The following is a 17,168-nucleotide window of genomic DNA, read 5'->3' as shown; positions in this document are numbered from 1 at the left end:
ACGGGCATTGCATGCTGCATACTCCAACTGGAGTCTACCCATTATACGCTACTGAATATGTGCGAGACTTGGAAAAGCAGGGAATGGAAATAAGTTTGTCCATTCCCTTGTTTTCATGGTATCACACTGAGTTAGAATGTCACGTTTCCTACATGTATCTCCTTATTTTACTCACCCGCACACAATCAGGAAGGTTGATGTGTCTGCATGTCTGCCTGTGTCCCTGGCTTCTGTTCATCCTGGCTTGTAGGTCATTCTGTATTGCGTCTTAAGGAGCTCTTACACCTGGTTGAGTTTGGCACAGAGTTTTCCAGAGCAGCACCTCAGCGTGGCTCATGTGTGCCCCCGCAGTAAGTTGGCATGCTGCTCTGCATAGATCAACACGAGTCTGGAAAAGACATTTAAACTTACACTCATTTTGAACATGTTCAAAACTTATGAGAATCGGAATACCGGTCACCTCAGCCACTTTGTGCTTGGCTGGAGGAGAGCTAGGTACAACTGAGCTACCAATTTTCATGCCTACCATAGAAAGAATTACCCTGAGATGTCAAGAGATGATGATTGATGTTAAGTCTATAAAATAATATAAATAATGTTAAATGATTGATGTTAAAATCTCCATATTTATCATAGAAATGAAAGTCATCAGAGGACTGATGCTTACCCTGTGTGCTCTACAGACATGATATAAATGTACAAGTATATGTAAAGTATGAAAATAATGTGGGTTTTTTGGGGTCCATGTTTTCCTTGACCAAACTACTCCAAAATCTAATCACCTATAGATATAACTTCACCATTTCCTCACAATGCAAGTGATACTCTTAGTTTTTGTGTGCCATTTGTTTGAAAATACATTGTTTCATCTTTGTGGTCTTTCAACAAAATGTTAAATTGTACATATTTTATACATTTTTTTGTATTCCAAATAGACAAACCTCACTCAATCCATCCATTTATTTTCAAAAATGTCAGTTAAGGCTCACTGGAGGGGTTAGATCTTCTCTGATCAGTCACTGGGCACTGGACAGGCTGCAAACATCACTAAGTGATCAGACAAATTTCTCTTCTGAAACATCATTGTGTAGCTACTGTATATACAGTATGTAGATTTTATAGGGATGGTAAATATTGTTAATTTTCTTGAGCTGGTTCTTTTGGCTCAGTTTAGTTAAAATATTTGCTGTGACACTTTGACCTATTGTTACAGGGCTTGATTCTGTGCTATTTCCTGAAGGAACAGTTGACTGTTTTTTGTACACTCTATTCTTTGAGTATTTGAAGTCCACCTTTTGAACAGGTCATTTAGGTTTCTTTGTTTATTGTGACTTTGTGCTCTTTTCAGTTCATTTGGTAATTAACGATTACAATTTCCTGCTTTTCAACTTCTTCAGCTACAAACTCCATTGTTCCTTGTACTTCCGTTAAGAGCCACAGTTCAGTTGCACAGAGAGTCGAGTTCGGTGCGTGAGGTGAAAAAAACTGAATTACACTGGAAGCCAAAAGAACAAAGCTATGACAGAGAACACTCGAATCATTACAGCAGCTGTTCTCACAGAGAAGGAAAAGTGCTGTTAGTAGGGTTTTTTTCTCTCAGTGTGCAGTTTCAGACATTCTTTAACCGCATAGGTTGCCAAGCAGTCATGTGCTTTTTGGGAACACTAAATGCATCTGGGGACAGCATGGTGACTTAGTGGTTAGCACTGTTGCCTCACAGCAAGAAGGTCATGAGATCGATTCCCACCTGGGCCTTTGTGTGTGGAGTTTGCATGTTCTCCTCATGTTTGCGTGGGGTCCCTCTGGGTGCTCTGGGTTCTTCTGACAACATCCAAAGACATGCAGATTTGGTGGACTGGAAACTTAAAATTGCCCGTAGGTCTGTATGTGAGTGTGAATGTGTTTGTTCTGTATGTGGCCCTGCGACAGACTGGCGTTCTGTCCAGGGTGTACTGCGCCTCAAGCCCAATGACTACTGGGGTAGACTCCAACCCCCCGTGACCCTTAATTGGAGTAAGTGGTTGAAGATGAGTGGTTCCCATGGATGACGCTGTGAGGATCAAATACATGGATTATATGGTTTGATGCTGTCCTATGGACTCAGATTCACAGCTTGCTGTGGACGTTGGTGTGAGAGTAAGCTGGCTACAACACTGAGCTCAACAGTCCTCACAAACCCTTCTAGGTTGTTTTTACTGCAAACAGCTTAGTTTAATGTCAGAAGCTGTCTGCTGTTAGAACAAAGCCACAGGCATTATGTATGTTTTTAACACACAGCAAGTACAGCAGCTGCAACAAGGCCTGTCAAGACTGTTGCATTGTTTTAGGCTGTACTCCTGTAGAATGTTGCTCACTAACCCCTTCTGTCAGTTGTGTTTGTGACAGAAGGTAAGACTTTAATGACCAAACGTCAGTGCCGGAGTGCGTGCTTTAACTGCACGAATGAAGCTGGAGATATAAATATATATATTTGATTTGATTTGATTTGTTTTATTGAACCTCCTAATTCATGGAGAAAAAATAAAATAAAATATATAAAATCAACAATAGACAGACACAACAATATTGGTGATAATAAATCATTGACAATTGAGCTCTCAAAGTCGCCAGTGGCAGTTAAAATGAAGCGAACACTGTTAGCAACACCACATTCAGGGGTTCTTTTGATGGTTCTCTTGCTAGCTCCTTTATAAGAAATGTCGCATAAATATCTACCTAAGGATATACCATACTCCTGGCAGATATTAACAACAGCTGAAACGAGATTAGCCAGACTAAACAATTGACCCTGAAGTGCTTGACATAAAAGATATTTACACAGTACATGTGTATGTGAGCTCGACAAGAACATAGACCTGAACAATGATAGTTTCTGGATGTTGACATATTTTTTGACACGATCGACACCTAATGCTTGGAGAAGAGGCGATGACCTACAGTAGGACTTGAGACCAAGGGCAGCTTTAAGAAACTTACTTTGGGCAACTTCAACCCTATCCATAACAGTTTTATTCTGGTAGGTACACTCTAAACCATAGGTCAGAACAGGTCTGACCTATATATATATATATAGATATATATATATATAGATATATCTATATATATCCACTGAAAAGCAGACTCATGCAAGCTTATACAAGGACAGAATGAAAAACTGGCTTTCCCTCTTGATTTAAACTTTGAAGGTAACTTTGAAAAAGCACATATTACATAAGCGACATTTGTCAGAAGGCTCAACCTCTTATTCCAGGAAAAAAAAAAATCCAAACCAAATTTGATTTCACCCTCAGAGCCAGTGAGCAGCGACACTCATCATTGGGCTCTGGCGTGTGACACTGAGGTCCTCTGATAGGACGGTAACTGAATTACGCTCAGCAGCACATGTTACACAGAGTAATGATATCTCTTGCTTCTCTCGGTAGGGAAAAGCACTTTTCTAGGAAACCTCGTCATGTGGCTGCAACATGCTTTCACACTATGTATAAATCACATCAGCGTTTCAGATGGAGGATTACGATGAGAGTGTTGATTTGCACCTTGTGATTTTGTGTAGTATTATATGGCACTGACACACAAGCAGAAACAGAGGAGAAACTGCACAAGCAGAAAAGGATTCTCACAAGCCCTCACCGCCATGGCTGCACTCTTTTGTCCCTTTTTACCCCCTCACCCTCCCTCCAGCTCAGACGGAGAGCCTTTGACGTCACTGGTTGTTATTACTTAACACAGCTCTGCACAGCTCTCTGGGCTGCTTGTATCAGACAGATGCTTTGCTCCGCCTTTGGAGAAGTAATTGAGGTAGCGGATGAAACGCATGTAGAGATAGAGAAAAGAGAGGGGTAACAACTGCTCCAGAGATATTCTGGCCATTTTGAACTCAGCAAAAAAATGTGATGAATATTAAACATGAATAAATAATGAAAGAGCTGCTCTTGCACACTTTCTCTGGAGCCACGTAAAAATGGTAATTTTTTTTTTATTTGGTTACTGTGAAGGTCTGAGGCCTTTTTGGAGTGGGGATTGCATGAGTCTGTATGGGCTTCCTAATGGTGTTTTAATGAAACTTGCTCACATAGATTGTAGTTATGCGGGTGGTAAACCTTGCAAGTTGGTTCCAAACCCTGACTAGACAAAGACGGCTGGTGTCAGGAAGGATGTGCAAAGGTCATTTCATATGAGATCAACAAGTGGATCCCAGTTCACAGTCTTAGATTTGCTTTGTTTTTTCATATTTTTTAGATTATGGTTCTAATATAAAAAATCAAAAAGATTACGTTCATACTCCAAATAGCTTTCCTTTGAGAAGGGTCAGAAAAGCGGATGTGGCACTTTTTTGGCACATACACTTATTTTCTTACCAATTTCGAGGGGCAGTTTTTCTAAAAGTGTAACAGTTAATGTCTTGATTTTTTGTTTTTCTGTTTTTTGTTCCCAGGGGTTGTTCACCTCTACCTATTGTCCATTTTAAACATAACAGAAATTTCCTTGATTATATAATTTTCAGTTTATAGATGTTCAAAGAATACTTTCCATTTTCTGCGTTCCCTGCCTGCCTGGCCTCTGTTGAAATTAAAGGACTGTGGTTTTGAAAGTATCCTATGATGATATAGTTTTCACGTAAAAATAAGTATCCTGAATAGTTTATAATACAGGGAAATTCAATTCAAAGCGGGTCTGAACCCCTAAATGCAATTTTCTCGGACCTTAAAGGTCAAGAACGAAAGTTTCAATTTGGATGAAAATTTGGATTTTAACAGATCTCAATGCTACCTACTTACATCTAGACCGTGTCACATATGGGGGGACGCCAAAGATCTGAGGTTGTCTAAATTATAAGTACACATGTCAAAGTTCTAATAACACACTTAATGGACGATCAAAACTAATTAGATTTTTTTTCTTTTGAGAAAAATCACTATTCTTTTGAGGTGTTGCTGGTTGTGTGTGTGCGTGCATGTATGCATGAGCACGAGCAGGTGGAGCTTAGCCTTTTTTTTTTTAGATATAAGTAGGGTGGCTCCAAGGAAAAAGGGTGTGACCCACTGCTTTAGATTTTCAAGATAGAGGCATTTCTCTTCAGTACACGTTATCACAGTAAAATCTAACCTTTGTTTGAAACCGCCAGTGTTGCCACAGTTACTTTGAAAAAGTAATCCAATTACTGATTACTCCTTGAAAAAGTAACTTAGTTACTTTACTGATTACTCAATTGTAAAAGTAACTAAGTTAGATTACTAGTTACTTTTTTAGTTACTTTCCCCAGCTGCCGACAACAACTCACTTTATAGTCACCCTTTCTTGACTTCAATGAAAATAAATACTTGTTTTATAAAAAGTAAAATAAAGACCTCTTTCTTGACCTCATATTTAACTGTTGACAGCACTGTAACAGTAAAACTTGCAATTTCAAACCTACATTGTTTAGAAATGTAACTATTAAATTCTAACTCCCTAAACATTTTACTTGTCGAAATTATTATTATTTTAAGTAGTATTAGTAGTTGTAGTAAAAAACGGCTTCAAAACTGGACCTTTAATCTAGGGGTGTTGTGAGGGGGGCACATCCCTCCCCCACGCCCCCATTCCATCTGGATTCGCCCCTGCTTTGGCGTTTGAGCACAAAGAATGGATAACATTTATTTATGCAGAAAACAGGACCAGATTTACAGGTAAGAAAGTTTTATTGCGTTTTCACATCATGTGGTCCTCAGAAAGAGTTTAGGTGCGTTTGAGTGGAAAATAGTGTTAGTTGTTGACGCGTCGCGGAGGATCGGCTGTTTTTAACGAGACGATACCGAGCGGCTCAGGTCAGAATTCTAAATAAAGGAGGGAAAAAGTATAAAAATGTCTTTGTAAAGCTCAGTGCAGGTGTGCTGATCACCGCGCTTTAAGAGGTGAGGACGAGTGGAGCAGCTGCAAAAAAACCGCGGATGAAAAGCTCACAGCTCGCTGAAAGTGGGCAGTTCAGTCGAACCCCGACCTCCTGCCCACGGACCAAGTTTAATGCTGCTATCGACCCACAATGAAAAATACTAGTAACGCACAGTGACATGGAGAAGTAACTTTAATCTGATTACTGATTTGGAAAGATTAACGCGTTAGATTACTCGTTACTAAAAAAAGTGGTCAGATTAGAGTAACGCGTTAGTAAGTAACGCGTTACCGGCATCACTGGAAACCGCACAAGAGATTTTACCACATCCATGTTAGTGTACAAGAAATTACCAAGCCTAAGCCATCTGTTTGTACATTTTCTCTGTAAATTGTAGCAAATCAGTTGAGCAGCTTGATGGTTTATTAGAACTTTATTTTCTTTGGATCAGGTAGGCTGTTATTTGAACCCCCACCTGGGCAAGTCTCCAGTGAGGAGGCTGAGACTCCAAATGCTATAAGACTACGGGGCTTGAGTGTCAAAGTGTCCCTGCGTGGCTCTCCTTCAGTAATATGATGCAATGGACAGACGGTACGTGGCACACAAACAAGTCTCACCACTCTGTCCAGAGTAATTGTACACACTTCCAGTTTTTGCTGTAAACACTGCATTTAATATGACGCACAGTAACTGTGGCTGTTGATTAAGGGTTGGTCATTGTTTCAGATCAGACAGGGCCATTGTGTGGCTCAGCAGCATGATATTTTATAATACAGAGATTATCAGTTCCCACAGACACTACGCTAAGTAATTACTGTAAGACACTCATGTAATACTTCAGACCCCTGGTGTGTTTCCACCCTGGTATACCCATAGACTTTACGAATAACGGACACAGCTTCATGACATTGCTTATAGGTTTTATGAAAAGTGGGTTCTGACCAAGGCTTTGCACCGTTTCATGGAATGAAAAACCAGAAACTTTTAGTATTTTGCTAGGAACAAAATCGAAACCAGAAACGTTTTTTTTTTAAATGTTCCAGAACAGAATTGTTATTTGAAATAATGGTAACTGGTTAATGCCTTTTTTTTTGTTTGTTCTTGAAAAGGTTTCTGTTTAGCTACAATCACCCGGTGAGGTTCACTTCCTGTTGTTCAGTTATTTTGATTGTTGTCGGGACAAAGCATCGCAAGCTGCAGCCTATTTTTCACACTGAGAAATGCACCTGGAGCAGACAAACATCAAGGCACTTCTTTAAAAAGACCGAGTTTATTCCCATTTTTTTGGGGGGGGGGGGGGATTTGGAATTTTCATGGAATTTATTTTCAAGACAACAGATGCTGGAATGGAGCACAGTGACGAGGGACTTCTTTAAAAATGCTGCGTTTCTTGAATAATTTCCACGATAAGGGATTAAAGTATGTCCCAGATGTCGTCTTCTAAAACAAGGACGTCTTATCGTCAGGCTGTGATGATGAATCTGACTGAAAGGACATAACAGGTCAGATTAAGACTTAAGACTTCATATTTACTCAGTGTGTAAATGGTTGTAATATGTTAATCAAACTGTATGAATGGTTGCATGAGGACTGGAGCTTTAGCTTTAGTTGCTGGTTAGCACTCAGCCCATTATTTTGGTATGCGAGGCTGAGAGCAACACAGCGTCATGTGTTTTAAAAATACACAAACACACTGCTTCGCATTAAATACTCAGTACGGCTGTTTCAGATGAACAGCACGGACCCTCTTTCTCTTTAAAGACTTTATTTTACTCAGTGTCCCGCTTCTGCTGCCTGCTACAGGACACTTTATTGTCTTCTTTTCCATTTTTTGTGGGAGCGCTACATCACCACATACAGGTCTGGCATATAAAGTGTTTTCAGTGTTCCACAGCTGACTTAGAATGTCATTAACCTGTTCAGGAACATCAATTTTGGGGTGGAATACAAAACCAGAAATGTTAAATTTCTGTTTTTGTTTGAAATGAACCAGTTGGAAAAAATTCTGGCCTTCAAAGCCTTGGTTTGATCTGAGGGGCAGCTCTGAATCTCTCCAAATTGGTGGGGCCCAACTTCGCTTTATTGTGGAGTTGAGCAAGACAGGTGCCACTTAGGTTTGGCGAATGGAATCCTAACATCCCGACCTATCTCGAAATAACCAAGCTAGCTAAAGGTGTAAACTAGGTACGCTGGTTTCAGGTGATTGATTAATACATATTTTTGTAGACTGTGTGGTGTGTCTATTCATGGATGACTTGGGTGAAAGTTTTAAAGATTATGACCATGATATATCATCAATAATCATAGCGCTATCAGTGTAGTTCATGTTACCTAGCTGTTGATATCTGCTAATTAGTTGTAACAGTGCTAGCATACAAATTAAATTATAATAACATTCACCAAACTTATTAGAGCACAGACTTCTTACATGGTCCCTTCGTGTAATTAACCACAGAGCAAGCCATATTATCTCAGATACTTGTATTAAAATGCTACAAAGATGCTAGAAAGATGGTAGCAGCTTGCTAGCAGCAGGCAACCTGAATGGTAGACATCACTTAGATTGAATACTCCCTAATTATGTACATCATGGCTTGATGTGTCAGGATTGGGATTTTGGTGTGTTGTGATGTGTTATTTTTTTACCCCCCTATTTTCTGCTTGGGTCTTTGTTACTGCTCTGTCTTGCCTTTCATTTGGGTGCTTGGTGTTGGGTGGTTCCTTTTTGTTTTCCATGCCTGCTCTGTCACACCTGTCTCTCATTTCCTGCTCATCACTGCATGTACTTTCCCTTTCTTGTCCACCAGGTCATTGTGCTTTATCACCTTCACTTCCAGCCTTTCTTCTAAGTCCTTGATTGTCCTGCTGTGTTTTTTGAACTACCTGCCTGTTTCTGGACCTCGCTTTTTGCCTGATGTTTTTGCTACTGTCTTCAGTAAAACCTTTTGAACATCAAACACCTGTGTCTGTGCTCAGCATTTGTGTCCAGCCATTTCCGGTTACAGAACCTGTTGTGATGAAGTTTAAACTGACGAGTTATATAATTCTTCCCTTGTAAAGTTGTCAGGAACAGGGAAACTACATATTACAGACAGAACTGTTTTTTCTTTTCTTTTTTGTGTGTCTCAGGCTATAAACATGTCTGTCACTGCCCCCTCCCCAATGCTCCTGCTGTAAAGTTGGACATTTTGACTTGGGGTTCTATGGAGATTGGCTTCCTTTAGGAGCCAGCCTCAAGCAGCCATTTGAGGAAGTACAGGCTTGACACTTCAGTGTTGATTTCATTTTTAACTCTGGAGGTTGGTTCTTGAGAATAACCAATGCAACATGTCATTATTTGGAATGTTAATACCTCAGGATAGTCTGTCACAAACACGCCGGGCCTCCCAAGGAAGGCACTAAACCACCTTAGTACCCAGTGAGATGCCATTACACTCCAAATTGTGAAATTGGAAGTAGTGAATTGAAAATGCACTTAATAGAAACATGTATTTCGGGGGGAAAAACAGTCGCAAAAAAGTTTTTATTTGCACATGAAGTGGTCCTGGGTATGACCTAAAACTGCATCCAGCAGTGAGGTCTCTGTTCGGGAGTTCAGAGATTTGAGGAGAATTGGCACTACCTCTTAATCACTGTTGTGCTTGGGTCGCCCTTAGGTAAGGCGTAGCACCCACCAGCCTCCCCGTGTCAAGGGCTACTGACACACCATTTTTGCTGGCGGTATATAAATCCCAAACTCATGGACAGAAAACAAAGTCCTCAACGGTGGAGCAGGCGGAGAAGGGGTTTCAGCAACACCAAACAGTTTCCCCAGGTTTCCCCAGCCATTGGAATCAGTCGTGGAACTGTCAGGAACCATGGGCCTGACGGAGTGCAACGTCATCCCCATGCTAAACAAACACACGCACAGGCGTCTCCTTGCTTAGGCAGTTGCTTCGTTGCCATCTGCCTTCTACTCCAAGTCTTTTGGCGATCGGGAATGACCAACGGGGGCAGGATTGTGAGTCTGGGAGCCCTTAATTTCATACCCGGCACGGAAGCGGCTGGTGCTTGATCAGTCATCTGACTCATCGGACGAAGCAGGAGGATCTTTCGGCAGCTACACCCATGACTGAGACCCACTCTGCTCACCCTGAATAGGGAGGGGGCTAGAAAAGGTGCCCTAAACATAGCCTGCTTCAATTTCGCCTGTCTGGGTAACTGCGCCCAGAGGGTCACCACTATGCGGTCGAAACAATGAGAAGATTTTGAAAATCGGCACGTGGAACGTGCGCACCCTAATGGACACCACCAACATAGACCGGCCAGAAAGAAGAACCGCGCTGGTCTCGAGAGAGCTCGCCAAGTATAACTTAGACATCGTCGCCCTGAGCAAAACAAGAAGATCAGGAGAGGGTCAACTGAGGGAAGAGCTGGGAGGATACACATTTTTCTGGAAAGGACTCCCCGAAGAAGAACGCCGGATCCATGGTGTTGGCTTCGCTATCAGCAACCGCCTCCTCCCCAAGCTGACTGAACTCCCACTTGGGGTCAACGAACGACTCATGACACTCCGACTCCAACTCACATCCCAGCAGCATGCATTCGTCATCAGCGCGTATGCTCCCACCCTGGATGTCTCTGATGAAATGAAAGAAGCCTTCTACCAGCATCTCGAAGACATCCTGGCAGCAGTCCCCGCATCTGACAAGATCATCCTTCTCGGCAATTTCAACGCCACTGTCAGTAGAGACTACCAACTCTGGGATGGAGTCATCGGAAGGAACAGAGTCGGAAAGTGCAACGACAACGGAACCCTGCTACTCACCAAGTGCACCGAACACCGCATGGTTATCACAAACACCGTCTTCCGACAGAGAGACAGTTTCAAGGTCTCTTGGCAACACCCCTGCTCCAAGCACTGGCATCTGCTGGACTCCGTCATCGTCCGAAAGTGGGATCAAAAAGATGTCCTCTCAACCAAGGCGCTCACCAGTGTAGACGACTGCTGGACAGATCATCGGCTCATCTGCTCCAAACTCAGACTAAACATCAGGCCAAAGAGAAGACCAGGATGCAAAACTGCCAGGAAGTACAATGTTGCGAAGCTACAGGACGACTCAATCAGGCAGGAATTCCAGCAACGGCTTGCTCAGGAGCTGCCCGTGCAGTTTTCAGCCCCAGTTTCCACCCACTGGGAAGAACTCAAGATGTCCATCAGCGCCACATGCCAGAACACCTTTGGCTATGACCAGAAGAAACATCAGGACTGGTTTGACAGCAACGACCATGCACTGCAACAACTAGTGGGCCAAAAGTGCAAAGCCTTCCTGGAGTTCAAGAAAGATCCCAAGTCCAATGCAAAGAGAGCTCTACACCAACAGAAGAAGGCAGACATTCAGAGGGAAACCTGAAATCTGAAGAACAAACGGTGGACAGACAAAGCCACTGAAATTCAAGCCCTCACTGTCAGAAACGGCACCGGGGGATTCTTTTCCACCACCAAGGTCATCTACGGCCCATAGACCCAGGGACAAGCCCCACTCCGAAGCAAAGATGGCACTAGACTCCTGAAGACCAAGACGGAGTTCAATGCAAGGTGGAAGGAGCACTTCAAAGACTTACTGAACATCAACCCCGTCATTGACGAGGAAGAGGTCTTCAGCCTTCTGCCCGAGCATGACATCGTTGAACATCTTGCCAGAGTGCCAAGCTTCCAGGAGACAAGCCAGGCGATCCACGGACTGAAGAACAACAAGGCCCTGGTCTGGCCGGCATCCCTGCTGAGGTCTTCAAACTGGGCAAACTTCTCCTGCAAATGCAGCTGCACCAGCTCATCATGAAGATCTGGGTCAACGAGGAGATCCCAGCGGACCTGAGAGACGCCATCATCGTGACGATCTACAAGAAGAAAGGGGACAGGGCAGACTGTGGAAACTACCATGGCATCTCACTGCTGTCGATCGCGGGGAAAGTCCTAGCCCGAATCGTCAACAACTGTTTAAGACCAGTGGCAGAAACCTTTCTTCCAGAAAGTCAAGCTGGCTTTCGTCCATTGTGAGGAACCGCAGACATGATCTTCACAGTCCGTCAACTACAGGAAAAGTGCCACGAACAACACCTCCCACTGTACGTGGCATTTATTGACCTCACAAAAGCCTTTGACAGTGTCTCCCGCTCGCTTCTCTGGAAGATCCTAGCCAAGTTCGGCTGTCCAGAAAAGTTTGTCAAGGTTGTACAACTGCTTCATGATGACATGACGGCATCCATGCAAGCCAACGGAGAAAGATCAGATGCTTTCAGAGTCAGCTCTGGCGTCAAACAGGGCTGTGTCATCACCCCCACCCTCTTTGTCATCTTCGTGGCTGCCATCCTCCACCTAACTAAAGACAGACTCCCACCGGCGATCAAGATCAGATACCGGATGGACGGGAAGATCTTCAATCTGAGCCGAGTTCGATCCAAGAACTTGACTAAGACAACATCTCTCTGTAACTTTGAGTACGCAGATGACAACAGCATCGCATCACACACGGAAGCAGGACTTCAGACCACCCTCGAAGCCTTCGAGTTTGCTTACACAAAGCTCGGCCTTCACATCAACCTGAAGAAAATGCAGGTTCAAACCATGCCCAAATGATGCCAATCCACAACCTCCAACCATCGTACTCCAGGGCTAAACCCTCAAAAACGTCGACCACTTTCCCTACCTTGGCAGCCACGTGTTGTCCAAGGCAGACATCGATGCGGAGATCCAGCACCGTCTTCAGCGCACTGGCGCAGCCTATGGTAGACTATGCACTCGTGTCTTTCAGAACCAAGACCTCCGAACTGAGACCAAGATCAGAGTCTACAGGGCTATTGTCATCCCAACTCTTCTGTACAGCTCGGAAACATGGACCACCTACCGTCGCCACATCAAAGCGCTGGAATGCTTCCACCAACACTGCCTGAGAGGCATCCTCCACATCACCTGGGAGGACTACAGGACAAACATCAGCATCCTTGAAGATGCCAAACTGTCTAGCATTGAATCTCTTGTCATCAAAAGCCAACTTCGATCGACAGGCCACATAGTCCAGATGAATGAGAACCAGGCTGCAGAAACAAGTCTTCTACTCTGAACTGGAACTGGGCCACCGAACCAGGGGAGGACAGAAGAAGCGATACAAAGAGCTACTCAAACTAAACCTGAAGAATTGCAACATCAACTGGAACACCTGGGAAACTGCAGCCAAAGATCGGCCAAAATGGAGATTCGCCATTCACCTTAGCACTCAGGCCTTCGAAGAGGCTAGGATCTCCTACACAAAAGAGAAAAGAAGAAGAAGAAAAGAGTGACTTCAAGACTCCAACAGGCAGAAACTCCCACCATCTACCACCTGTCCAACCTGCGGGAGGCAGTGCGCTACGTGACTGGGACTCCTAAGTCACCTAAGCGTCTATCAATCAATCAATCAATTTTTTTTTTTATATAGCGCCAAATCACAACAAACAGTTGCCCCAAGGCGCTTTATATTGTAAGGCAAGGCCATACAATAATTATGTAAAACCCTATGCCAACAACTAGGAGACCATCATCCTCGGCAACGAGGGATAGCCACGACGACGATGATTTCGGGGGGAAAAACAGTTGCAAAAAAGTTTTCAAGTTCAATTTGCAGGTGATTCGAAAAAGCCATATTTTGCAAAGCTACAATGGAAACACTTTCCACTATTCCACGTTGCATGATTTACAGGAATACTCACATGATATTCTAAATTACTGTATTTTCCATAGTATAAATCACAGGGTTTTTTTTGTTGTTGTTGTTTTTTTTACTAGTATAAGAGTCCTGTGACTGACAGGGACTCTGGAAGTCAGTCAAAGTTTCTTAGGGGTGCTGAGAGTGTAGGCTATATAATGACTCCATTATTATTACATTTGTAATTTTTGTAGTTTTATTGCAATTTGCCTTCATCTGATAAACCAGAGCCATTCACTTAGCAAGTCAATTTGTAAGTTCTCAAACTAATTCTGAGTTTGAGAATTAGTCTGAGTGTGTCACACTAATTTTACCCAACAACAGACAGCAAACTTGAAAACCAAATTGATGTTTGTGAAAACGGCATCGCATATTCAGCTATATACAGATAAAGATGATGATTTTGTTTATGTAGCTTTTTATCACTGACATGTACTTCACAGAACAAAACAATAACAAAAACACACTACCTCTAGTCAATAATAACTTAAATTAAAACAAATAATAAAAGTACATAAAAACAGAAGCGAAACATGAAACAATAATATAATTCCCACCATCAATACTGGACTTTTTTTCACGTGCGGACTGCAGGTGTTCTCCTCGTCAGCTCTTTTCTATATGGATAGCAACAAGGCAAAAGTAGAACTAACAAAACCTATCAAATGATGTAACCAGTTCATATGCCATGAACACAGGTGGGCCGTTGCTCCCCTTTTAAACCCGTCTGTGTAAGTGTGGGCTCGCGCGCATGACTCCACTTTGGATTATTGCCTCCCTGGCCAGTTAAAAGTTCAAACTTCTACGTGCACCTCATCACGATGCACAAGAGCTGTGCTGCACTAATGCACTTTGTACTTATGTCAGAATGCCTAAAACAGGAACACACATTGAGATAATGGCAAAACCTTGTTGCACTGCTGATTTGCTGACACTTAAAACTGCAGAAAACATGTCACATGACATCTGTTCATGTTGTGCACTCGTAGTATTATTAGATGGACCTGCCGCTTGCCTCTACCTCCTCAGCGGCTGGGATACATCACGGCTTTCTTTCCTTTTAGACAGGGCTTTTTCCTGAGAGCGCCTCTTCAGTGGGTGTCCACCGTGTGTGACACCTTCTCCTTCAGCAAGAAACAGGTGCCTCCATGAAACAGACGGCACCCACTGCCCACTCTGTGACATCATATAAATTGACTTGATGTGCCAGTGAACAAACACAAACTGATTAGCTGAAATGAAAGCCTCTTTATTTATTCATCTGTTTATTTATTTAGTTATTCTTTTGTCAGCGCTTGTGCCACCCCCTCTAAGTTGGCACCCTGGGCAGGTGGCCATATCACCTGTATCAAGATCCACCAGTTATTGTGAGAGGACAAAGCCCAGCAGCAGCATTTCATCACTCAATGTAAATGCTGTCATTTCACTATATTGTTTTTTCGATGTTCTGAAAATATTGCTTAACTTTTGCACAAATCTGTAATGGAAACTGAGCTACAGGTATCAATGCTAATGTACGGTGCTTCGGCAAAGTATTCACAGCGCTTCACTTTTTCCACATTTTGTTATGTTACAGCCTTATTCCAAAATGGATGAAATTCATTTTTTCCTCAAAATTCTCCACACAGTACCCCATAATGACAGTGTCAAAAAGTTTGGAGATTTTTACAAGTTTATTAAAAATGAAAAAGTATGAAATCACTCTTACATAAGTATTCACACCTTTTTTCATGAAGCTCAAAATTGAGCTCAGGTGCATCCTGTTTCCACTGATCATCCTTGAGATGTTTCTACAACTTAATTGGAGTCCACCTACAGTAAATTCAGTTGATAGGACATGATTTTGAACAGCACACACCTGTCTACATATAATGTCCCACAGTTGACAGTGCATGTCAGAGCACAAACCAAGCAAGAAGTCAAAGGAATTGTTTGTAGACCTCCGAGACAGGATTATCTCAAGGCACAAATCTGGGGGCAGATTTCAGTGAGCATAGTGACCTCCATCATCCATAAATGGAAGAAGTTCAGATCCAGCAGGACTCGTCCTAGAGCTGACCAGCCATCTAGTAAAAGGCACATGACAGCCTGCCTGGAGTTTGCCAAAAAGCACCTGAAGGACTCTCAGACCATGAGAAACAAAATTCTCTGATCTGATGAGACAAAGATCAAACTCTTTGGCATGAATGCCAGGTGTCATGTTTGGAGGAAACCAGGCACCATCCCTACAGTGAAGCATGGTGGTGGCAGCATCATGCTGTGGGGATGTTTTTCAGCGGCAGGAACTGAGAGACTTGTCAGGATTGAGCGAAAGATGAATGCAGCAATGTACAGAGACATCCTGAATGAAAACCTGCTCCAGAGTGCTCTTGACCTCAGACTAAGGAGGTGGTTCATCTTTCAGCAGGACAATGACTTTAAGCACACAGCCAAGATATCAAAGGAGTGGCTTCAGGACAACTCTGTGAATGGTCTTTAGTGGCCCAGCCAGAGCCCAGACCTGAATCCAATTGAACGTCTCTGGAGAGATCTGAAAATAGCTGTGCACCAATGCTCCCCATCAGACCTGATGGAGATTGAGAGGTACTGCGAAGGGCAATGGGCAAAAGTTCCCAAAGGTAGTTGCACCAAGGTCATGGCATTATATTCAAGAAGACCCGAGGCTATAATTGCTACCACAGGTGAATCAACAAAGGGTTTGAATGTGATTTCTTAGTTTTTTATTTTTAATAAATTTGCAAAATATTAAAACTGTTTTCGTGTTGTCATTAAGGGGTGTTGTGAGATTTTTGAGGGAAAAATTAATTTACTCCATTTTGGAATGAGGCTGTAACATAACACAATGTGTAAAAAAAATGAAGTGCTGTGAATAATTTCTGGATGCACTGTAAATGTTTTGTCCTTTTGTCACAATAACTATGATGGCATAAAATCCCATGAACAACATTCTAGGGATGACTGAGTTTTTACACCAGCATTTGGTGTTGTAATTCAGAAATGGCAATTAAATTGGACATTAAAGAAAACAGGAACAGTTAAACTACATGTATACACGTGTAGGCAAATTAAAGGATGCATTTACAGTGAGGAAAATAAGTATTTGAACACCCTGCGATTTTGCAAGTTCTCCCACTTACAAATCATGGAGGGGTCTGAAATTTTCATCTTAGGTGCATGTCCACTGTGAGAGACATAATCTAAAAAAAAAAAAAAAAAATCCGGAAATCACAATGTATTATTTTTTAATAATTTATTTCAATCAATCAATTTTTTTATATAGTGCCAAATCACAACAAACAGTTGCCCCAAGGCGCTTTATATTGTAAGGCAAGGCCATACAATAATTATGTAAAACCCCAACGGTCAAAACGACCCCCTGTGAGCAAGCACTTGGCTACAGTGGGAAGGAAAAACTCCCTTTTAACAGGAAGAAACCTCCAGCAGAACCAGGCTCAGGGAGGGGCAGTCTTCTGCTGGGACTGGTTGGGGCTGAGGGAGAGAACCAGGAAAAAGACATGCTGTGGAGGGGAGCAGAGATCGATCACTAATGATTAAATGCAGAGTGGTGCATA

The 17,168-nt window shown here is 42.6% G+C and overlaps 1 long non-coding RNA gene across 1 annotated transcript in view; it reads left to right on the top strand.

Moving 5' to 3' along the window:
- Positions 1 to 17,168, top strand: part of LOC117528339 — a 639,388-nt gene that overhangs the window by 93,232 nt on the left and 528,988 nt on the right. The gene's annotated exons all lie outside the window — the stretch shown is intronic.

The sequence above is a fragment of the Thalassophryne amazonica genome, chromosome 16 (genome assembly GCF_902500255.1).
Source record: "Thalassophryne amazonica chromosome 16, fThaAma1.1, whole genome shotgun sequence".
NCBI classification, from domain to species: domain Eukaryota; kingdom Metazoa; phylum Chordata; class Actinopteri; order Batrachoidiformes; family Batrachoididae; genus Thalassophryne; species Thalassophryne amazonica.
The sequence above is the reverse complement of the archived record's forward strand: the minus strand, read 5'-3'. Positions and strand labels throughout refer to the sequence as shown.